The 25,912-nt window shown below is 42.1% G+C and overlaps 1 long non-coding RNA gene across 2 annotated transcripts; it reads right to left on the bottom strand.

Moving 5' to 3' along the window:
- Window positions 1-250: 250 nt before the first annotated feature.
- LOC133914237 (uncharacterized) lies at window positions 251-10,962 on the bottom strand. Of its 2 annotated transcripts, XR_009909199.1 has the most exons (8): window positions 10,829-10,962; window positions 10,276-10,410; window positions 10,081-10,167; window positions 9,034-9,084; window positions 7,914-8,912; window positions 7,763-7,840; window positions 7,465-7,525; window positions 251-843 (listed from the first exon to the last, which is right to left on the bottom strand). It is a non-coding gene; the product is annotated as an uncharacterized LOC133914237 (long non-coding RNA). The 2 variants fall into 2 exon arrangements; XR_009909200.1 differs by lacking the exon at window positions 9,034-9,084 and having other exon boundaries at window positions 7,914-8,149.
- Between the last annotated feature and the right edge of the window lie 14,950 nt (window positions 10,963-25,912).

Below are 25,912 nucleotides of genomic sequence, written 5' to 3'. Positions count from 1 at the left end.
AAACTTCAAAACCAATCTGCCTAGGTCAAAAATTGCATTGCTACACGGGGTACAAGGGGCAAATTTGAATTCATCAGCAACTAAAATGTCTAGCTTATATGACCTGCTTACCTGATATACTCGGAACAAATTTCATGGAATAAAATGCTGATGTAATGACCTAAATAAATACAGAGCCAACAACACGAAACACAACATACATAACGTGGTTGACATGGATTAATCTGGGACAAATGCAGATGACAAGAACATTACACGGCAAACACACACAACCAATGCCTTCTGTCAAAATTTAATCTGCTGGACATGAAAAACGACAAGCAGAGACATCAGGGTATTTAATAATACCGGCAATAAGATAAGACAAACGAGTTCTGCTATTCCAAGACTTTCACAGCCAGAATCCACCCGGACTAATGCGATGCACAACGGCTTGACAGACTGACAACAAAGCACGAATGTCTACAGACAAGAGATCCTAAGAGTGACGCTACATATATATCGGTATCCTTTCATTCACCTGTGGCAAATGGAATTGGCACAGCTACAAAAGAAACCGTTCATGATCGACAAAATAAAATCACCTCATAGTAAGACGCCACTGCTTGGTTTATCATTCCCTGGGCCCATGACGCAGTCTCCCTAACTTCATCATCCAAGTCAAGGCACTCCCCCAAGAACCCAACATGGAAGAGGTTGCTCTTGAACAGATCCTTTGAGCTCGGGCCAAGTGTGCCCACAAGATCCCCAAGAACAGCAACTGCAGTAATATACGATCAAGTACCTTCAAGTACAACCTACGACACATTCCTTCCACCAACCTCATTGCCCGTGACAATATATCTACAATCACAAAGCACAAATCTATGGGACACCTGTAATCCATGTAATGCATATAAAGAACCTCCAAAAGGGAATTTTCTAACAGTTTCTAAGTGAGCAAAGCTTCTGAATTATACTACATCAAATTGATTCTCAAGGATTGGACATGGGCAAGAATATTTTAATGATCTAGAACAGGAGTGGCAAATGTTTGATGTGAGTGCAAGAAAGATAGCCAAATTACAAGCGGTTCATAATCACTATGCAAGGAGAACTTTCTTTTTTTCTCGAATGCGCATGAGAGCTACATGTTATTCTATTAAGAAGAAAAGAGTACGAAATACAAAACCAAAAACACACCCACACACACCGTCGACTGAAAATTACATTCGCGCCACAACGGCTTTAAAGCGACCAATGGATGATCTTGGGTCCAAAACCGCTATTCTACCCTAATAGGAGGCTGCGGAGGTGTGAGGCTCCAGCAGCACACCACAAAGCACCCTCATCAGCCATTGCCTGCAGCACCACATTCACACTTGGCGATGCGCCATTAAAGACACAGTCATTTTGGTGCTCCCAAAGTTCCCAAGCCACCAAGACGATGAGTGAGTTGAGGCCTTTGCGGGTATGCTTATCCAATCCCTTAACTGCATGGTACCACCAGCTAGAGAAGACCTTTGTGTCCGGTGTTGGCACCAAACCTTGTAGGTCGAACTTTTGCAGGACCGAGAACCAAACTTGCTGAGCAAATGCACAAGAAACCAAAATGTGTTGCATTGTTTCCTCAGCTTAATCACAAAGAGGACAGGCCACCGGGTGCAACAGCCCACGCTTCGCAAGCCGATCCGCTGTCCAACACCGGTTAAGGATGGCGAGCCATATAAAGAACCTGCAACGTGGAGGTGCCCAGGCCTTCCATACTCGTCTCCAAGGTGCCCATCTGATGGACCCGACAAAGAAGGCCGTAGGCTGATTTGCTTGAATATATACCCGAGTTATTCAGCCTCCAAACATGATGATCTTGAACACCTTGCTGTAAAGTAAATTCTTCTAATAACTCCCATAGATGCATGTATTCGTCGAGAGCTTGCACGAATACTCCTCCTCTGATGTCAGACACCTATTTCCTCTGATGGAGAGCTTGTGCCACATTCCTCATGTTAATAGCTCGCCGAGAGATCAAAGCAACTAGGTTGGGCGCCACTTCTGATATGGACTTACCATGCAGCCACCTATTTGTCCAGAATTTTGTATTTGTGCCATCTCCAACCGTGGACGTTACAGCAATGTCAAAGAGCGCCCTCGTTGGGATGCACATGCAAATGCAACCTAGCCCAAGGCCGAGTCGGCCCTGTTTTCCGCAGCCACAACCATCGGATACGAAGCACCCAACTAAGAGTAGGGAGGTCAAGTATGCCCAGCCCCCCAAACTCAATAGGCTGGCACACTCTTTGCCATGAAACCAAGCAATTGCCGCCGTGAGCGTGCTCTTGGCCCTTCCAAAGAAAACCACACCTTATTTTATCAATCGTCTTTAAGACCCATTTGGGGATATCTATCGCGATCATGGAATAGATAGGTGTTGCTGTAAGAGCTGCTTTCATAATAGCCAATCTCCCAGCCCGGTTCATCAAAGAAGCTTTCCAGAGTGGCAGGTGATCTGCCACCTTGTCGATCAAAAACTGAAGTTGCGCCTTGGGCAATTTCTTGACGGATAAAGGGATCCCAAGATACGTGCAAGGAAAAGCTTTAACCTCACATGGCAGGAGGTCATTAATGACGGCCAAATCTTCATCCCGACATTGGATTGGAGACACTGAGCACTGGAGGATGTTGGTCTTGAGGCCCGAAGCTTTACTAAAGATACCCAACACTTGCTTGATTAAGTCTGGGTCCTCAATGGTTGGACGGAGGAACAATACCACATCATCTGCAAATAGAGATATACGATGCTGCACCCCACGGATGGAGAGCGGCTGAAGCAAATGTTCCTCACAGGCCCGACCAATCAAGGAATTCAACACATCCATGACTAAAATGAATAGCATGGGGGAGAGGGGATCTCCTTGCCTGAGTCCTCGTCGGTGAGTGATAACATCACCCGACTCACCATTAAGCACTATACGAGTGGATGCGGTGTTTAGCAAGCTGCACAAAAGGTTACACCACCGATGTCTGAAACCCAATCTTTGCAAAACCAATCTTTGCAAAACCTTCAATAAGACGAAGTTGAACGCTTTTGATATATCCAATTTGAGAAGAATATGAGGCTCCTTTTGTTGGTGTAAACACTTAGCTGTCTGTTGGACAAGGAGAAAGTTGTCGTATATGCATCTTCCCCGGACAAAAGCACTTTGGTTGGTAGAAACCATGGAAGGTAAATGAGGGGCCAGCCGGTTAGCCAAAAGTTTTGCTACTAATTTTGCAAAGCTATGGATCAAACTTATGGAGCAAAAGTCCTTTACTTGTATGTCATCCAATTTCTTGGGTATAAGGGTGAGGAAGGTAGTGTTCATAAGGTGAAACTTGGAGGTGCGTCCCTGCTGAACAGCCAACAATGCGCTCATAATATCGTCTTTAATAATCTACCAACAGGTCTTGTAGAACTGACCGGTAAAACCATCCAGGCTCAGAGCCTTATCCAAAGGAAGGTCCTTAACCGTAGCCCAGATTTCGTCCTCAGAAAAAGGCTCCAAGAAATCCAGATCATGGTGGTGTGCGTGGAATTGAGAGAGATCCAAAGAAATTTCCCTTTGCTCGGCTGTGCCCAAGAGATTGAGATAGAGGTCAAAAACAACAGTCTGCTTCGCCTCTTGACTTGTGACAATCTGATCATCCACTAGCAGTTTTGCCACAAAATTCTTCCTTTTTTTGGAATTTGGCCTGCTGGTGGAAAAAAGGAGGTGTTGGCATCCCCTTCCTTGATATAGAGGATGCGGGAGCGCAAACGAGCAATCATGCACTCAAGGGAGGCCAGCCCAAGACAAAGATGCTTTAGCTTCTTCCGCAACCACTCTTCATCGGAGGACAACTACCGGGAGTCACGAGCAATCTCCAAATGATGGAGCACCTCTTTTGCCATTGCAAGTTGAGTTTTGATGTTGCCCACCTTCCGCTGACTCCAGCTTTGTAGGCCTATGCATAGGCGCTTTAGTTTGATGAAAACTCGCTCGACCGGGAAAGAGCTATCAACCGTAGCCTCCCAATTTTGCTGCACGGCTTCCTGAAAACCCTAAAGCTTAGGCCAAAAACTTTCGAAATGGAAGCGTCTTTTGCCCTGTGTGTTGACCTAAAGGCCTAGGAGCAAAGGGCAATGGGCGGAGACTGTGGACGCCGAACTCTGTAGAATGGAATCCGGGAAAATCCCCTCCCAGTCCATCGAACAAAAAGCCCTATCAAGCCGAACAAGAGTTGGGGATTCACGCTCATTGGACCATGTGAACCTACAACCTAGTAAAGGAATCTCCTTGAGTTCACTTTCATCGAGCATACGGCGGAAGCGACCCATCATAGCCCGGTTCAGATTTGTGTTGTTCTTGTCCGCCGCCTGATATATCAAGTTGAAGTCCACGATCACAAGCCATGGACCATCACATAAAGCCCGAAGATCACGAAGTTCATGTAGGAACATGATTTTCTCAGTGTCCTCTTGTGGCCCATATACCCCTGTGAACCACCAATTGCGACCTTCTTGCTCGGCAAATTGGACTGAGACCGAATATGCATCAATCCGGGTATTGATAGCTTGACACAATGTTCCTTTCCATGCAATCAAGATGTCCCCTCTTGTGCCATCGGCCGGTAGGGCTACATGTTGATCGAAGTCCGACCCCAACACAGCGAGCAAGAGGCAGCGAGAGATTGCAGTGACTTTTATCTCCTGCAAACAGACTATGTCAGCCTTGGAAGACAACACCACATCACGAACAGAGTTTTGCCGGTCCACTTGGTTAACCACGCGCATTCCAGATTAATATGTTGGCAGGATTCATTGGAAAGTTTTACAGAAGCGACCAACCAACTAGGAGGCAAGATTAAGTCAACACCGTGACCTCAGCAGCGGACTTGACCTCCTTAGCCTCGCCAACCATTCAACCGAAAAGGACGGCGAGGGCAATGAGATGTGTGTCCGGGAGAGAGGCCTTTCAAACACCCTGCTATAGGCATCTTGAGTTTGCTGATCCACTCGTTCCAAGTTAGGGATAAATCTCATGCTCTTCATCAGCAGTTTTTGAGTAGCAGTAACAACCGGTCCTGGAGAGCAAGGGCCTGCACCGGCCACCTGCTGGCTGCGTCGCGGCACCGAAGCAGGTGGAGCACAATTTCTTCGTCGGTTCTAGATGATCGGCTGGGGTAGGATGCAGTCCACCGGCCTGCTGACACTGGAGATGAAGCGAGCGGTGGCCGGTGTGCGAGGATGGGAGGGTTCTGTAGCAGTAGAAGGTACTGCAACACCAACAGCCATCATGCATCGTTTCCTGGAGTAGACCCGCAGCGTTTTGGGGGTGCACGGCGCTGCGCTCACGTGCACAATCGAGGAAGCAGCCTGTGCGATAGCCGGCAAGGTACACACGAGTTCACAAGCTGGGTCGTCGCTCGCAGGTTCATCGGCCTGAGTGGCATTTGCGGGGTCGCCAGCCGGAGCGGCACTCGTTGGCACGCCGGCCAACACTGCACTTGTATGTTTGCCGAGAGGTGCGAGAATGGAGTTTGCCGGCACGCCCATCGATGAAGGAGCAGGGACCCACGGAACACATTCTGGAGCGGCGCACAGCGTCCCACAAACCAAAGAAGAGCTCACATGTATCACCGGAGAAGCACACGCGTTGACGCATGTCTGGATGACGCTCACAAAGTCGTCCAAAGGGGCTGGAGCGGAGCACACCAGCTCAAGATCGCCGCCTGGGGCAGCACTCGCACTGAAGGAATCCAGGTGAGACTTGTCGCAGAGGGACTCGAGGGCCTGAACAGTAACGACAACTCTAGATGGAACAGAGTCTGAAACCACACCCCCAGAAGGAGAAATAACCCCAACAAAAGGGACAACGCCAGTCCAAACCGAACTCCCCACATAGGTCACCTTACCACCATGTTCATAGTGGGATGCCAAACGTGCCGCCATAAGAGGTGGATAACCACTAACAGCTGGCAATACAGCATGAGAGGAGTGTGAAGTCTCAGAATGGAGAGTGCCGAGGTGGCCGGCTGAAGTGCTGACGCCATGCGCCCTATCATCCTCGATTGCTACATGGTCGGCCCCAGGGAGTGGCTCAACCCGGGAGGGGACCGCCTCCACAGTCTCAGGGGGTAGCGGCTTAGGCGCCCATTGCAGAGCCGTCGGGGAGGGGAATAACTTTGGTGGTGCGGTTGGCGATGTCGTGAGAGGCTGCGGGGGGGGGGGGGGCGGGGCAACCTGAAACCCAAGGGTTAAAGCGGCCTCAAAGCACATTGGGTCAGTGCGAACAGAAAGCATCTCAACAGTGTCATTGTTACCCTGAACTACGTGACTGAAAATGTGAAGCTCTTCCAGTAACAGGTTCTGCTCCCCCGGCGAAACTCTTGTTGCTTGATGTTGTTCAGCTGCATGACGGTGGCAAGAGGTGAGGCGAAAGTGACCCTCGAGGCCGCCTTCTTGGTCTTGCTATGCCTCAGCAACGACTTGTGGATCGACTTGGGAGGGGTCTTCACAGAGGGATGCCTGGCACGTGGGCAACTATCTGGTGAGGTGGTTGCCAGCCAAGTGCGACGGCCGAAGGAGCGGTCGTCACCTCTGCTGCGATCATCCTGGCAACGGCCTCCAAACTCCCGGGTGTCGCAGCAAGGGCGCGAGAAATTGGGCCCTAGGGAGCTGGTTCGTTGACGTCTGGAGTCGCGGCACCAGATCCCAGTGCCGCCAACATCTGACCCGACGAGACGAGGAGTTTGATCTGCAGAGGCACGATGAAGACACAAGGTCCGCATCAACACCACCAGCCGACTCTCCACAACTCCAGTCCACGGCGTGCAAGCATCCAGCGGGGTTCTCCAACTTCCTCACCAATGTTTGATGTGAGTGCAAGAAAGATAGCCAAATTACAAGCGGTTCATAATCACTGTCCAAGGAGAACATTCTATAAGTGCCTCCAAATATTAAGATTCACCAGTTTTAAGCCATCACAATTTGGACAGAAAAAGGCAATCTATAAAGTGGCCGAGTCAACACTACTTAATAATATTACCTGAATTTCATGCGCAAAAAAGAGGAGAGAACAAACTCATCATATATTTTTAGAGTTCTAGCAAGTTGGCTAATAACAGAGCGTACATAGAGTCTGCTAGAGACCGCAAAATTTAAATCCAAAATAAATACACATAAATATGTCCTATAACGAGTTATACTCTTCCTGGCTTCAGGGACTCCATATAAAATTTTCTCCACATTGCCAGATGGCATGAAGCTACTTTGGAGAGTTCAATAGGAGGGGATCATATTACGAAGTAAAGTTATTTTTTCATGAACACTATTACAAAGCAAAGTTGCAGAACATGAAACTAAGCTATTTTATATTAAAAAAGAGACGTGAGATCCATGCCTTGTAAGAAGCAAGCATACGATGCTAGCACGTAAGTATTCTTGGAACTTAATTTGGCAGAACATACCTGAGCTCGTAGACATTACCAAATTAACTCATCCCTCCTAGGCCCTAGCTGCAAGGCAAAACTACACAAAAAAATCAAATGGATTAGGGTGCATTTTATCTATGATAGTGCCATATGCACAAAGAGAATATGATAAATGGTTTAGACTGAAGCCAAATACACACCAGAAGCCCGTTCATTATGGTAGATTGGAAATAGCATCCATATTTATAGAATATGTGAACAGTTTGACTGAAAGAGAACAAATGGCGGTCCATATTATAATTTAGAAGACGCCGGGAGTGTAAGTTTATCATACCCATCAACACAATGCAATGGTGGTTGAGAATACTCCTTCAAAGTGACTACAAACATGAAGACACCAATCCTCTCAAAACTGCACCACAAGATCTGGAAATTAAAAAAACTGCAATGGTTTGACACAGGTAAAAATAAGGAGCTTTCCTTACTCATCATTCACTGTGCAAGTAAACTTTTTCTTTGTTTTCTCAAACACGTTGTCTTATTTGGAGGACATGCTCAAAACCCCTGAACGAGACATGTACAACGACCTCGATATGGCTTGCACAATGCAATAAAAAACATCACTCTGCTGGGTATGTGATCCAACAACAGTCACATGAATTAGTCTCTGCATCTGCGCACCTAACAGGCCTGCTTCTTGATCAGCCTATCTGGCCTTGTCCTACAGAAAGCAAATAGCACTTCTGAAACTTACATGCACCTATGGAAAGCATAAAAAATTGAGTTAACAAAGCTTCTATTCATGCTTGCTGCTCAAATGTTGTCACAAGACTATGACTAGTTCTCACTCATCGTTTCTTTCTCCGGCTATTTATCTAATTATCTTGTCCTTGGGCTGTAACTGAACAAATTCAGCTTTGATTAATTGCGTTCAGGTGGGCTCTTCTCTCACCAATATTCCTCCTAAAAGGAAAATTAATGGTCAGAAAGGCCATCAACGTTCAGAAATGAAAGCTGTCAAGATCTCGTTAATGCAGAAGAGGCTCATTGACCAAACCAGAATGAATAAAATCAAATTAAGCATCAAGAGCAGAAATGTAATCAAAGAAAAGGAAATAATCAACAGGCCAGGAAGCAGCCCTGGAAGATTCATACAGGACACTAATAAGGATGAGTGGAACTAGGTGGACCCATAACTTGGACAAAAAAATGGTCAGGATCCCTGGAGCTACAAAATGGGTGAGGAGAAGGAGAAAGGTAGCTGCAGAGAATAAGAAGGGACAAAGAGAATGAGTATACACACTTACTTGCTTTCACTTTGCAAACGGCACAAAAAAAAAAAAACAAGGGCAGGAGCTCTACCATTCATTTAAGAAGAAGATTATACAGTACCACAGACCGCCGAAGGAGAGGCACCATAAACACGGTACACCAGCCCTAAGAGAAAAAGAACCAGAAAACAAACCTCACCCAACAGTCCCAACCTACAATAAAGCCAAGAGGATCACAACGGGAAAGGGCAAACATCTCCACATTGAACATACTGTAGTTCAGCTATTCTGCCATTACAGAAAATTGCGAAGTCCAGTGTGTGCACACACTAACCATTCAGAGACCTGCATCTCTGTTGTCGTCATAATAAGTAGTAGAGGATATCTAATTTAAAGAACGAACCAAATCAATATCTAAGAACAAGTTTAACAGTAGATACAACATAAAGATGAGAACTGCACCCAACGTAAAGCATTCTATTGAAGGGATATCAAAGTGATATGTTGGTTCATTGAAGATCAGTTAAGTAGGAGCCACAGAACTTGCAAAAGGCAAGCCACGCCCTAAGAAAGAACAGATAAAAAATGACTAAATGTATATGAATTCCGACTGCCATCTAGAAGTGCAGACATTAAAGAGGTTTCTAGAAAGAACAACAATAAAAAACACACATTAGCTTCTCTCCACTACCAAAAAAAAAAACCTTTCCTTCAGGAATGCCGTCTCTGGAAAATTCATAGCTAATGTTGACGCTTTAAGATCATTTTGAATCCTGATGTTGAAAAAACATTGATTTTAAAAACTGCATTATGTTCAAACTCCTTAGCATGACCAAGAGTTCCACTACTGCATTAAAGAAGAGCATCTATAAATCAAAGCAATGGTATCATGTTTTGCTTATGTTCAAACACATGTTATGCTGTTATACAAAAAGGCTTAAAAACAGTGCTACAAAATCATAAGTTTTGAACTTCGCATAACACATTGAACAATTTGTTGCAAGACTAAATAAAAAAAAGACTGCAATTCACTCAAATCACACCATATGATTCGCAGGATCAGAACACTGTGGGCAGCAGATTTACTGTACACAAATTGATAAAGTAGACCCCCCCCCCCCCTGTTCCAGACCTCTAATTATTCAGGTGACCGGATTACAATATTGGAACGACTGCAATGGGCATTATTCTAGTGTGGCAGCTAAGTGTGAGATAAGTACACATTAAGTAATGAAGTCCACGACCTCAAACACAGAGAGTGTGGAGATATCTGGTAGTTTGAACACTACAATTTATAAGGCCTACTATTGAATGTCCGACTCTATGCATCTTAATGCTGTAACCTACCAATTAACCTATACAGAAGTGGAATTACCCTTACCTGGGTACCTCGCTGGTCTTGGCATTTCATCAAACACCTTAATGGCGCCACAAGACGCAACATCAACAGGACATGGTAAGCTTCGACCTGAGAACGCACGGATAAAAATGAGTAAATGTATATGAATTCTAGCTGCCATCTAGAAGTATGGTGGAGATTAAAGTGTGTGTAGTAAGAACTAAACCAAAAATGTACATGTTGCTTCTCTCCACAGCTCAAGAATTTAAAATTTATAACAGACATGCCATCTCTCAAAAATTCATCTTAACTCCTGATGTTGACAAACCACTGATACCAAAAACTTCACCTTTGCATGAAAGAAGAACATATCTGTATCAAAGAAACTGGTATTATGCTTATTTATGTTCAAAGACGCCATTCTTTGAAAACAAAAGGGCTAAAAAAAAACTAGTACAAGATCATATAGTATGAAATTTGCATAGTCCCTTGAACAAGCTGTTCTGATACTAAATCAAAAACCACCGGTATTCACTCAAATCACACCATAATACTAAGCCACAGGACAGGAACACTGTGGTCGATCGGCAGATTTACTCTACAAATTTGACAATGTAGCCCGCGTTGTCTACACAAAAGCTAACATTTCAACATTGGAACGGCTAACCTTTACAGGAGAGGCATCAATTATGAAACATGTCCTTGCCCCGCAGGTCTTATTATTTCATCAAAACCCTAAATGAACATCAGCAGGATCAGGGCAAGGAGAGCAATCAGAGAAGGGACGAACCTATCTGCGTCTCAGGTTCCATCACGGCGTAGACCGCTGCTACCTCCACACGGACGCAGCTCCGGCGGTCGGAAACGCACGTCCCGCCGGATTTGGGGCACTAGCCAGGACGGATGAAGAGAAGGGGGTGAGAGAGTAGAGACCCCACCCGCAGCCTCACACTTCCCATTGGATTGGACCCACACGCCAGAGAAAAAGTCGGTAATGAGCCGCGCCGAGTTGGGCTTATGGTTAGGTTTGGCCCAAACGGGATCGCGGTTGCCGGGGTATTCTGTATGTATTGATCCGCATCCGCATCGGCCTGGCGCTGTGAGAGGAGAGGAGGGAGCAGACGAGTTGGAGTCGGAGCCGGATGCGGAGCCCAAGTCCGAGAAGGGATCCGATAGAGCCTAGGGTTGCAGGGCTATAGATACGGGGCTCCCCTCTCCTCTTCAATCGAAGGCAATAACCACCTAGAGGGAGAAGTTAGGGTTCCATCGAGAGAGAGAGAGAGATGGCGGCGACGGCGGCGCCGACGGAGATGGAGAGCGGTGAGGGGAGGACGACCCAGGCGACGGTTTCCACTTTGGTGCTGGAGAAGCGCGGCAATCCCGAGGACGAGGTGGCTGGCGACGGCGCGATGGGCGTCGTCGGCATCACCAAGCGCCCCAAGACCGAGGGCGACATGGTGCCGGAGGCCGGATCGAAGGAGAGCAAGTCCACGGCCAAGCGCCCCAAGACCGAGATGGTGGTGGAGGCCGGATCGAAGGAGGAGAGCAAGTCCATGGCCAAGCCAGTGGGGGCCCGGAAGAAGACGATCAAGAAGATGGTGAGGTTGCCCGAGGCGGTCATGGACCACATACTGGAGAATCCCCTTTGTGGCTACCGACGCATCTCCGACTGGGTCTTCGACGTGGTGCCCGGGGCCGAGAAATACCGTGCCATGGAAGACGAAATGGCCGCTATGGCTGAGAGGATGATGGATACTCGGACGAACATCCTCAAGCAGTTCTACAACTATGGGTACGCGGAGGTCGAGGAGGAGGTCGAGGTCAGCGACGACGAGGAGGACAGCGCGGCGGGGCTGCGTGTTTAAGGAAGCAGGAATTAATGGTTGATGGTAAGGTGGTTAAAGTTAAGACTAGCTTAATAAGTTCATTTCGAGTAGAGTAACCAGCTTATGTGTGTGTGATCCAGCTACCCTCATTACTATGATGTAATTCGTTATAAGAACATGAACCTGGTGTTATTATCATATCTTGCTACTGGACTCGTTCGAAGCTTCTGATGTTATTAAACCAGCTAGTTACTCTGCTGATGGAAGAGTGAGTAGATTCATTGTTTTATGGCAGTTAATCACGGTATTGCAATTGTGATTGGAATAGTAGTCTTAGAGTGTGTTTGGTTGGGTGAATGATGGGCATGGAATGAATCTTGAATGGGATGGAATGGAATGAGATGCAAGTTGGGGGTTTGGTTGATGCGGCTGGTTGTTTGGTTTTAGGGATGGTGGATGAAACGATTGAAGAATACTAGTTCTGTACCAGAATCGAGATTAAACATCTCAGTCGTCATCCCTAATTCTACGATGCACAAGGTCGTACCAACGCTGCAAGCCCATGTCAAACCTCAATTTATTATTTTGTTTTTTTTCCTCGCATACTTTCATTTGAATCTACCCATTCCTATTTCATTTCTCTTAACATTGCCGCTGCCAAATTCATCTTCTCCGTTGAGCTGCTGCCTTCATACACCCCATCATACTGTTGAACTCCGGAGCTAAGTTAGGCGATGCCCCCCCCCCCCTCCCTGGAGCTCAAATTAGGCGCTCCTGCTCAAATTAACTGGGAAATTAGTGCGTTCTCAAATTAGGGTGTTTTTGGTTCGAGAGTCAAGTGGGATTGGATATGGCCATCCAAGTTTTTTGGATGAGGTCATCCAACTTGAATGTTTGGTTGGGTGGATGGGGCGATCTAGTTTTTTTTTTAGTTGGAGGGACGAGGGTGGATGGGGCTAGAATCATCAACTAATTATATCTTTTAATTTTAAATAATAATCATTAATAATACACTAATCAACACGCACTAACGCGTATTAATGCTACTCTTGCCATAGTCATTACTAATTATCAACTAATATACTAATTAACATCAATCATACTCTAATTAGCTCATTAATTGTCACTAATTAGCACATTAACACTTACAAACTCTAATCTCGTAGTAATATATACTAATTAGTAATACAACGTACTAATATCACTAATCATTTTAGTAATGAGTATGATTAGCAAAAGTGTATGGCTTCGTCCCACCGATTTAGAGAAATAGCTTCATCCAGCATATTGAGGGATCAAAAAGTGGATCCTCCTTGTCTCCCATCCCTCTTCATCCACTCAAACTAACCACACCCTTAGGCACTCCTGCTCCGAAGCTCTCTCGTCATCTCCTTGTCTTCCTCGCTCAGCACCCCTTCTCCCTAGCTTCATGCGCCTCATTCCCTCGAGCCACTCTGCCCTCCTCTTCTCCCTATGCTGCTGCCCTCAAGCGCCGCTGGACTTGCCTGTTCCGTGCAACCAGCCGCCGCTTCCTCCTCCTCCCCCCACCTCCCTCATCCCTTCGGTGGGGGGTGAGCCACCACACAGGCCACGCTCGCTTGGCCCCAACAACATCTACTGTGTGATGGGCGGCCACGATCGGTCGATCACACTGCCTTGTTGTGTGGTCCACACGTCGGTGTTTCATCGGGTGCCTCGCGGAAAATATGTGCCCCTCTTGAAGCCACATGGTCTCCTCTCTTCGTCTCCCTCACTCGTCTCCTCCCCGCCTCCCTCTCGCCGCCTTTAGGTTGCCTTTGTGGCTTGCCCCTGCCCGACGCCCTCATTTTTGAGAAACTTGCCTATTTGACATTATAAATACATCTTGGGCTTTGATTTGCCACTAAAAACTTTGGTCACTTTGATTTCTTGCCATCTTAGCACATTTAATTGGTTTTTATTTCCTTTTATCCAGTCATGCCATGTCAAATGACCCAGGTACCCCTTGAATTGGAAACAAACTCACGACTCAACTTGGCTCCAGTGCGACCGAACCAAGTCACATCTCTCCTCTCGTTATGTTCTTTCTTTCCCCCAACGAAGGCGACCGTGGAAGCGACTACGGAGGCTCGTCTGTGACTCAGACCGTCGAAGATGGTGGGGAATCTTCACCGAAGGTACAGATTGACAACTTGTGGCATTGTTGACAATTTTCCTTCGGGTTCAGAGATGGCTAGGGATGGCAACGGGGTGGGTCGGGTCAGGTGCCCGCGAGTTTTGGACCTGTTGGGGGCGGGGTGCAGAATCCCTCCCGCGGGGGCTGCAGGCCGGGGCACCAATTTGTCGCGGGGCATGGGCGGGCGTGAGAATTACCTCACGGGTTCCCATACTTAACCCATGAGCCTTCAACCCAGTCCATGTAAAAGTGAAACCCTAGCCTACACAAGTCTCCAACTCCACATCGCCCCTAGTCCGGTCGTCCCCTCCCAGGCTCCCAGCCATGACCCGCGAGCCACCACCACCACGCTACACCATGCTCCCTCCTATCCTCTGGTCCTTGTCGTCCTCCACCTCCGGATCTCCCAGATCCCGCAACCGCGCCACGCCGCGACCTCCTCCCCTCCTGCCGGTAGCCTATTCCCACTTGCCACCGGTGAGGTGTCGGCGATTGGGACTTGGAGTCTTGGACCATGACGCGGGCGAGGAGCTGAGGGGCGAGGGCCTGAAAATGCCATCAAGTGTTAGCTAAATTAGAATAATCAAGTTTTTTAACAAAAAATGTCATGTTTAGATGTTTAGAAGGAGATGACCTGAAAAGGTCAAACCACAATATTAGTAGCCTTTCATGAGTTGGTTCTGCTTGCTCTAGCTGAACGTTTGGCATCTGTTGGTAACATGTTATTTGTTGTGCTATCGATATCACTTAAATACATAGAGCTAATTCAGGCTGGAGATTTCTTTTAGATTGGTTTTTATTCTTGTGCAGGGATTTTTCCTGGAGATGCAGAACATCATAAGCTAATTTTGAGGGTTATCAGAGCTGTCACACAATCAAGGTGTTTTGGTTCCATTTTCTTTATTGAATTTTTTCCTATATATGTGCATGTTTTGTTACAACATCACTTATGCAATATGGAAATATAAATGGTTATATTTTGTTGGCCTCCATGTTTGGTACGAAATGTGGTATATCATATTACCACAAAATTCAGCTCTGGAATGGTCCAGCAATATAGGCATGTTACTTTTGATTTGTTCTGCGCTCCTAACTAACCTGACCAAACATTTTCTTAACCTTATTATTGTAAATACTTAAGAATCTTAAAAAATGATGTACATGTAATGCTACTATCATGGACTCATGTGGACGAAACATGAAAGCAAAGTGATTTGCGGTGTTAATGTGTTAGCCTTGTGTCGTTTTACTGATTCAAGCATGAAGGCGTGTTTCCAGTTTAGATGTTATCTAGCTTCCAACCAGACATCCTTCTATGTTGGTTGCTTGGTTTATCTCACTACTGCCTATTTTATTCGGAGTATTTTGAGTCAATCTTATTATCTAGCCAATTGACACATATAGGTTTTGTCCTGCAAGATCTACATTTCTAGAAAAGTAGGGGATCTAAATGATCCGCTGGATTTCGTTTCTATTTTGCAGGTCCATGTTAGTCAACTGACCTTGGATGGGTTGCAATAGGTTTTATCCAAAGAATCCAAGTGAATAATTTGCAGATATAATATTCAGCTCAAGGTATTGTAACATGAGCTTCCATGTACAATAGCAGTGCTTAAAGTGAAGTATTCAGATCTCGAGATAAGTAAGAGCATGGCTTAAGTCAGCGTATTTTTATTATTGATGCCATGGTATTTTTTTAAAAAAAAAATCATGGGTTGTTTGTAGCGTAAGAATAACACTGTTAACCAACAGCGGAAGTAAGTAAATTAACATGTAGGTAGCAAATTTGCAAGTAAAATTATTCACCATGTTAATCTATAACTATTGTAGTTATGAGATTGTTTTATTTCTATAATGAAATTAGGAGATGATGGAAGCCATATCTTCCAAAGTTGCGGGCGTCGAGGTCTCCTAAGATGCCCATTGGACGAGTAAGTTGAAATGATCTCCAGCTCCAAATGCGGTTAATGTTTTTTTTTATTTGACACTCTTATTCCCTATTTTATTAGAATTGAATACATAAATAGTCTTCTCAAAGTGAAACTCATTTGCCATTTTGAAGGTTTATCTAGCCCTAAGTGTGGTTTTGATAATTAATGATAATACTTATGGACTAACAATTATATTGAGAAATGTTAGTATGTAAGATCAAAGAAATGCATCGATGTCATTGAGCTCTAGGTGATGCTCATGAGATAAAGAAGAAGCTCAAGAAGATTGACAAGAAGCATGAAGGCAAAGTCACTTGTGGAGATTAAGTGACTAAAGGTTTCATAAGAATGCATGAATTGAATTGACATATTCAATATGCCAAATTGGAAGAGCAAGATCAAGGCAAGCTTAGTGGACAACTTGTGTGCTTGATGCTTACGGTTCATGCCTTGGTGGTGAACCAAATGAAAATATCACGAAGAGTGAAGTCTCCTATGCTTGGTACATAGGAAGCTATCAAGAGAGCTTCATTAAACTTCTGGAGATCGAGTGAAGATCAAGATAAAAGTGCGGATTAACATCGTCATCAAGCTCAAGTGAAGAGTTGATGACAAGCCTAGAAGAAGCATTGGGACTTAGATGATGTGTTCGTCAAGTCCGATAGGATTACTCAAAGCAAAGGTATAACTAGAATATGTTTACTAGTTTTGTCAGTATCAAGAAGTTTGGTGAGAGAGCGGGTTATAGGATCGATAGTCCTACTATCAAGAGGAGCTGCCAAAAGCATTGCTCGATTGTTGTGTTGAGTGATCAAACCATGTGTTTAGTGCGAGATGTGTTTGTGTTGAGAGTTAGCTTTACAAGTTCGGGGTATCTAAAAGGTGTTTTAGATCTAACTCTTTATTGTTGTCAGCCTTAGTGATGAAAAGTGGTTGTGGCCAAGCCTTAGTGGTGGTTGGCATGTTTCATGTGGTACCTAGTTTGATCTTAGGTGATTAAACTTAGTACAATGGGTGGAAGTGTCCGAATCGGCTTTTGGAGTATTCCTTGTTTTGATCTGACATGGTTGGAATCATGAATTCAGAAGGGATGTGTAGCCCTCTGAATAAGCTTTCAATAGAGTTTGAGATCATTGAAATCCGATATCAAGATCAAAAGTTATCATCGTTTTTCAAAGGGTCAGTTGTGCTGATTTCGGAAGTTTCGATCCAAGTTCCGATGATCGGAAGTTTCGATGGGTAGATCAAAAGTTCTGAAATGTCAGAACATTCGATGTTCAGAAGAGTCAGGATTCTCTGTTTAGAGTTAGCTTTTAATCGGAAGTTCCAATTTAAACATCGGAAGTTCTGATGTGTGGTTTTTACCAGGTCCGGGAGTGAGTTTCGCCTGGATTCGACCATTGGGATACATGGGATCGGAAGTTCCGATCTGTGCAGTTTGAATCTAACGGCTAGTTTTTCAGAGTGAGGGTATAAATACCCCTTGTCCTCCTAGCATGTTGAGGGCTTTTTTGGCTAGCTTTGTGGTGTTGAGAAGTGGTGTTAGAATTTAGTGTTCCACCTTTGAGTGCTCCCCTCCCTTCTCTATCAAGAATTTGTGAGATTTAAGCCTTTGTGGCATAGTGAGGATAGAGTGAGGTGTGTAGAGCTTGGGTTAGCACGTGTCACATTAGTTGCGTGTGTTTGAGCACTTGGCGTTGATCGTGCGCTAGTTCGGGAGTTCGTTACTCCTGGAGACCACCGCTTCCTAGACGGCTCGGTGGTGGATTGCCGGCGATCTCCTCAAGTGAAGATTATGAGGAAGCCCGGAAGTGGTAGCGGAACTCACCATCTCCGGAGTGGAGGAAGAGTTGGCCATAGTGGAGGCGAGGAGTGCATATGTGCAACCTCGTGAGGAAAATGGTTGAAAAAGATCCGGCTCAAGTTTGACCAAGCTTCCTCGACGAAGATATAGGACATCGGTGGATATCTGAACTTCAGTAATAAATCATTTATCTCCGTATTTCCTTGCTCTTGTGCATTACTTTGATACTCATGTTTATATGCTTATTTGTATGTACATTGAATTAATTTCATGGTATTCAAATCTGTTGTTTTGCGCTGATTGAGTTTATCTTGCTAGATTTGAATAATCTTTGTCACCCTAGGATTGTAACATTCATATTTGTTTAGGGTGTTTGTGCACTAGTTGAGCCTAGCATATTTAGGTTTTTCACTTGTGAAAATTTTGTTAGTTTTATTTCCGCTACAAGTTTAGGCCAATTATCAAAATGGGATGAACTTTTTTGTAAAAATGCCTATTCACCCCTCCTCTAAACGACATCATTGTCCTTCAATTAGTATCAGAGTCAAGTCTCTCTTTTAGGATTTTACTACCTAGAGAGTAAATATGTCAACTAGTGGATTAGTGGACATAGAACGACTCCTATTAGATGGCTCAAATTATTTTGATGCTTAACAATTTTAGGACTATGAGTCCTCAAATAGAGCGAGTTGTAGATGTGAGTATTTCTCCTCATATTGATAAATTTATACCATTCGATATGGAAGAGATATGCATACATCTCAATGCTCAAGCTACTAATGCTTTATTCAATGCTTGAGCAAAGATGTATTTGAAACGATCATGTTGTTTGAATATGCTCATCTTATTTGGACAATACTTAAGGAAAGATATGACAAGCCCAAATAGGATGAAGAAGGTCTTCTTCCGGAGATGTCATTTGGAGAGTGCTCTACTTCATAATCACATAATTAAGAGCACCAAATGGTTTTCTCTTTTGTCCAAGAGGATGTCACTTTGTCATCCACCTCACCAATTGACAAATTCGAGCAAGGTAATCATATGGTGAGTGGGACTAGTAAGTGTCCAATCATTCCTTTGAACTTTAATAACACTATAAATGAAATTTCCATATCTACTAGTGTTATTAAACTTTGCATATCATCTAGTGCAAAAATACTTATTTATCATGATGATATGATTCTTTGTCCTCATAGTGATGTATCTATTTCTACTAGTACTTATGAAACTAATATTTTGAAGGAAATAGAAGTTTATGAGAGATAAAGCTTAGGTGGTGAGGCCACAAAGAAAATCAAGAAGAAGGCTCTACCTAAGAGAAGATCAAGAACAAACAAGATTTGTTATACATGTCGCGAATATAGACATTATTGCATGGATTATCCACAATTTAGAAGTGAATTATCCAGTTCCTCAAGATGCTCATCCCCTCACTTCAATGGACCAATATGTCTTATGGCAAAAGGTAAAAAGAAAATGGTTAGTGAGGTTGATAGTGATAATGCTAGTCGTGATACTAGTAATAGTGATGAGTTTGAATTTGATCTTTTGAGCAAAAGTGATATGTCTAAAATGATCAAACTCATGAGTATAGTAAAAGGTCAAGAGGGAAACCGCGAGAGGCAAGAGGAATTCCACATTGAGAAAATAGAAGAACTTAAGACCTTAGATAAGAAGTATGAAAAACTTAAATAATCTCGTAGTTCTTTGTCTAATCTCTATGAGGGATCTTAAAATTAAGCATATTTCTTTGATTGATAAATTAGATGCTATGCCTCTAGTGGATTTAGATATGCCATGTCCTAATTTCAATGCTTTATCTAAGGGCAAATTCACTATTTCTCCTAGTAATGATGCTTGTGTTTCTAACTCTATTTCTCATGTAGCATCTTTGGAGAAAGAAAATGTTGAGCTAAAGGCTCAACTTGAAGAGTTAACTAGCAAGTATGTGGAACTACAAGAAAACCATAATGAGCTTTTGTGCGCTCATGAACATCTTATAACTTCTCATACCAAGCTAGAAATAGCTCATGAGGTCATTCTCACAACGGTAAAATCATATAAACCTCGTGTGGATAATAGCACGCATTCTTTGCATAATGTAGATTTAACATGTGCTAATTCTAACAATTCATTTAATGCAAATTCTATATACAATGATGAATTGCCTACTATTTCTTGTTGCTCTAACATTAATGTCTTCTCTAGTTCTATTTGTGAAACTAACCTTGTAGAGGAAATTAAGGAGCTCAAGGATCAAGTCAATTCTTTGAAGAAAGATTTGACTTGGTGCTTCAAAAGGAAGACCACTCTTGATGATATGCTAGTTGACCAAAGGCATCCAAATGACAAAGTGGATTTGGATTCAATTCCAACAAGAAGAGCAAGTCCAACAATACCAAGAAAAAGCGTCAAGGTCAAAAGAAGGCAACCACACTCATCACTTGCTTCAAGTGCAAGAAAGAGAGTTATCATGTTCGTGGTTGCCATTTGAAGAAGAAGAAGAAGAAGAGAGTCTTGATGGAAAAACGACAAGACAAGAAGTCAATGACTCCATCACCATCAAGTACACAAATGAAGTCTCATCAAGATGACAACTGACAAAAGAAGAGCCCCCAAGCTAAGTCAAGATCACATGTGACAAGAGGCAAATTAAATGGTCATCAAGGTGAGAAGCTTCAAGTAAAGAGGCTTGGCGGCAAGATTTTCTATACATGTCGTAAGAAGGGACACTTGTCTTCATCATGTCCCTAAGGTACTCTTCCTAAGCCTCAAATTGTCAATACTGATCATTTGCTTGAGAATGAGGAAATTGACGATGTGTTTGCCAAATTAATTGGTACTCAATGTGGCATGAAGAATAAAAAGACCACTTGGGTTACCAAGCTTATTGTGAATAATGTCTTAGGACCTAACAATGTTGGGGACCAAAAATTTTAAAATTGATCAATAGGTAAAATGGAGGGCATTGGAGACTTAGCAAATTGTTTAAAGATTTATCTAATTGATTAAAGAGCTAAGTTATGTGCAAATATAATTATCATCTATCCAATATCACTCTATGAAGGTAACTTTCTATCACAATATCTTAAATTTATATTTTCATCCTTGTGTTAGATTCATTGTTCTACACAATTTCTAGAATTCTTCATATATCAGAATATTTGATCTCTATATCGGAACATCTGATCTATTTCGGGCTGTAGAATACATGGTATTTTACACATATCGGAACATCCGATTGAAAAGTCGGAACATCCGATGTGTCCAGAAACATTTAAGGTTCCTAGCTCTTTGCATGTTTAGGTTTTCTATCTATGCTTGTTTTAAAGTTTATGCTTATCCTAGCATGTGTAGAATTTATTGTAATCTTGCCATGCCTATATTTCTATTTCAAGCATGTCTTGTTTGCTTGTTAGTGTGCTATAATTTGTTTCAAGCACATATAGTTTTTCTTGCTGACTAGTATGTGTAGGTCATATAACTAGTATAGGTAGGATGTATTATATATTTATTTATTTATTGTGTGGTTTTGGAGCCTTATTTGATCTTATTTATTTTATTGAGTTCTATTTAGCTATTTGGAGAAATTAATGAATTATTATATAATGGGGGGTATTATACTTTGTGCATCTTAAATACCCATAAATTGTTAATATTTGAGCAATACCATTTAGAATTGCATTATCCTATGTGGTATGATAAGCTCATTTAAGACTCAATATCTCAAAATATCCATTAACTGGTTCTTATTTGGTTTTAAATTGAAACTTGATATTCTTTACTTCTTTAGTGATCTATTTAATCTCAAGATTTTTAATTTGAATCATTTTCTCATTCAGATTAAATCAACTATGATTTTTATGTGTTTACTTGTAATAGTTGATTTTTTGAAGAATGCATCTGAAATATGGTGCTTTATTTCTAAACCTTCTTCACATCCTTCTTTGAAAGAAAGTTGATATACGCCTTATTGCAATTACCAACTTGTGATATCTTCATATACCATTGTTTTCTTACAATTAATAATGATGCAAGTGCTAATATTTGTTGATCACTTTCATTTCAATTTTTACTTCTAGTGATTTCTTTCTTTGTGAAAGATTTTATTTAACTCCTATGTTAAGAAAATTGGTTTCTTCAAGAAAAAGAAGCTTGCTATCTCAATGCTTGAATCATTTTCAATATACTTGCTTGGGATAAGTTTTTGAGCAACTTTGCAACTTACTCATCTCTTCATTTGTTCATTCTTTTCACATAGTTCATTTGTTGAATTATGTGAGTGATCATTTGTTAATCTTTTTATCTTATATGTAATTTGGACATCATTTATGATATTTGCCTTTCATTTGGTATTTTTATTGCTTATATGCTATTTTGTCCAAATTATATCTTTAGTGGATCTTAAGAGTGATGAGCATGCTTGTTTTCATTTAATTGTTAATATCCATAGCATGCTTGCTTTCTTTGATCCAACATATAGAGTAAGCCTCATTCAAGAGCTCTTAATGACTAATAGAGTTTTCATTTGACTTCAATTGGTATATGCTTTTAATCTATCAATTGGTATGAAATTTCATTTGGTATCAATTTCATGTAAAGTTAATATGCACCGTTTATTGGAGAGTTTGCTCTATGTGGTGGGGTTTTACTAACCTCTTAGTACCCAATTAGTTTAGGGGACTAAATTGTACTTGAATGAGTTTTAGGTACAATAGAGATGCATTGGATGATTGGATTAATCAAAAAGAAGGTCTTTGCAAAAAGAAGATCATTTCAATTGGAATTTATGAAGAATGTCTTTATCTTTCAATTGGTGTTTATAAAAAAGATCATCTTCTTCAATTTCAATTTGAATCATAAAGAAAGACATTATCAAAGTAAAGCCAAGCAATGATGAACAATGACTACATCAATCCAATACTTTATCGGTAACTTGTTCTTAATCTATATATTTAATGTCATAGATTTAATCTTGTGTAGTTTGCATCATAATATGAAAATAACTTGCGAAAATTTATTTTTCTTGCAAGTGCCAAAAATCTTTCTATTGCAAATATGTGTAATTTGAAGTAGCAAATTTTTGTGGGAACTCTGTAATCTTGTTTATGATTCATCCAATCCCAAATATGCAAAATGATTCACATCAAATGCTTGAGTTGCTCTTATATGAAATATTGATAAAGATTGCAAAATATATCTTTTGCTTGAGGTTTATAGTCCACTTTGAATGACATTACTTAATATATAAGCTTATGAGATATTGACTCTTTGTGATAAACGAAAAATTTGTTATAATATCAACTATTTTGCTATGTTCAACTTTGAGCCTAATCCATTGCACTTGTGTTTTAGATATTAATTTCAGACTCATGCTTGACTTGCCTTCAAATTGAATTTGTTTCAATTAGCATCTCTTTCAATTGATATGCCTTGGATTTTCAATTGGTATCTCTTGTAGGTATCCAATTGACATCCTTTGAAATTTAATTGATATCTTTTGCAAGTCCTTTTGATATCCTTTTAATTGGTATCTTTTTGAAATCTTATTTGGCATCTCTTTAAACCCCTTTGACCCATTGTATAGCATGATCTCCCTAAATTATTCATAATTGGATAAGTGCATTTGATTTCACTCAAATTATGAGAAGTTCACAAATTTTTAAGTGATCTCATTGTATAAATGGTTATGCATTAGCTTTTGATGATTCTTTTTGTGGGATATGGCTAAGGTACTTAGGGGAGAATTTCTTTTTGACAAATCCCCTCAATTTGGTAAGTCCTCCAAAATTCTTCCATTTTGGCATTGATGTTAATTGGGGAAGAATTTGTATCTAAATATTGTATTTTGTAAGAGGGATTTGCTTATGGGGGAGTTTTAAAGTCTATGCCTTTGATAAATGAGGTGAAGATTTTTGCATGCATAAGTTGCATAGTTTTGCTTTGCATTGCATATTCATTTTGATATATACATTGTCATGCTAGCTTCATATGTATAAAGGGAACTCCATCCAAAATTTGAGATAGACAATATATGCAATGATATTCAAGATTCATTCACATATGCATACATTGTGGGGGAGTTTGCTATATACATATGTTTAGTTCTACTAACATCAAAAACTTAGTGGTGTTTGATGCTAGTAAAGCTAGTTTTGGTAACCTCAAATGTCTTAGTGATGTTTGATGTTTCCAAAACTTATTCAATATGCAAAATTGGAAGAGCAAGATCAAGATAAGCTTAGTGGACAACTTGTGTGCTCAATACTTACGGTTCATACCTTGGTGGTGAACCAAATAAAAATATCATGAAGAGTGAAGTCTCCTATGCTTGGTGCATAGGAAGCTATCAAGAGAGCTTCATTAAACTTTTGGAGATCGAGTGAAGATCAAGATAAAAGCGATGATGAACATCGTCATCAACCTCAAGTGAAGAGTTGATGACAAGCCTAGAAGAAGCATCGGGACTCGGATGATGTGTTCGTCAAGTTCGATGGGATTGCTCAAGTCAAAGGCACAATTAGAATAGGTTTTCTAGTTTTGTCGGTCTCAAGGAGTTTGGTGGGAGACCGGGTTATAGCATCGATAGCCGTACTATCAAGGGGCTGCCGAAAGCATTGCTCGATTGTTGTGTTGAGTGCTCAAACCATGTTCTTAGTGCGAGATGTGTTTGTGTTGAGAGTGCGCTTTACAAGTCCGGGGTATCTAAAAGGTGTTTTACATCTAACCCTTTGTTGTTGTCGGTCTTAGTGGAGAAAAGTGGTTGTGGCCAAGCCTTAGTGGTGGTTGGTATGTTACATGTGGTACCTAGTTTAATCTTAGGTGATTAAACTTAGTACAATGGGTGGAAGTGTCCGAATCAGCTTTCAGAGTGGTCCTAGTTTTGATCCAATGAGGTTGTGATCATAAATTCAGTAGGGATGTGTAGCCCTCTGAATAAGCTTTCTATAGAGTCTAAGATCATCAAAATCAAACATTAGGATCAAAAGTTATCGCTATTTTTCAGAGGGTCAGCCGTGCTGATTTCGGAAGTTCCGATCCAAGTTCCGATGGGTAGATATGAAGTTCTGATCTGTCGAAACATCCGATGTTCAGAAGAGTCGGGGCTCTCTATTTGGAGCTAGTTTTTAATTAGAAGTTCCGATCTAAACATCAGAAGTTCCGATGTGTGGTTTTTACCAGGTCCGGGAGTGAGTTTTGCCCGGATTCGACCGTTGGGATACATGGGATTGGAAATATCGATCGAGGGATTGGAAGTTACGATCTGTGTAGTTTGAATCCAATGGCTAATTTTCCAGAGTGGGGTATAAATACCCCTTATCCTCCTAGCGTGTTGAGGGCTTTTTTGGCTGGCTTTGTGGTACTGAGAAGTGGTGTTAGAACTTAGTATTCCACCTTTGAGTGCTCTCCTCCCCTCTCTATCAAGAATTTGTGAGATTCAAGCTTTTGTGGCATATTGAGGGTAGAGTGAGGTGTGTGGAGCTTGGGTTGCTTACACGTGTCGCATTAGTTACATGTGTTTGAGCACTTGGAGTTGATCGTGTGCTAGTTTGGGAGTTTGTTACTCTTGGAGACCACCGACTCCTAGACGGTTCGGTGGTGAATTGCTGGCGATCTCCTCAAGTGAAGATTGTGAGGAGGCCCGAAAGTGATAGAGGAACTCACCATCTCGGGAGTGGAGGAAGAGTTGGCTATAGTGGAGGCGATGAGTGCATGTATGCATAGTGTGATTGGCTTACTCAACGGAGACGTAAGATATCGGTGGATATCCGAACTTCAGTAACAAATCATTTGTTTCCGTATTTGCTTGCTCTTGTGCATTACTTTGATATCCATGCTTGTATGCTTATTTGTATGTATATTAAATTAATTTCGTGATATTCAAATCTCCTGTTTTGCGTTGATCGGAAGGTATGGTGAACAGTAAAATTGAAACTTTCGATGAACAGTAATTTTAGCACATCTGATTAGTGTTTATCTTGCTAGATTTGAATAATCTTTGTCACCATAGGATTGTAATATTCACATTTGTTTAGGCTATTTGTGCACAAGTTGAGCTTAGCATATTTAGGTTTTTCACTTATGAAAAATTCGTTAGTTGTATTTCTGCTGCAAGTTTAGGCCAATTATCAAAAGGGGACGGACTTTTTGTAAAAAA

This window comes from Phragmites australis, chromosome 4 (assembly GCF_958298935.1).
Source record: "Phragmites australis chromosome 4, lpPhrAust1.1, whole genome shotgun sequence".
NCBI classification, from domain to species: domain Eukaryota; kingdom Viridiplantae; phylum Streptophyta; class Magnoliopsida; order Poales; family Poaceae; genus Phragmites; species Phragmites australis.
This window is presented reverse-complemented; position numbering and strand designations above follow the sequence as displayed.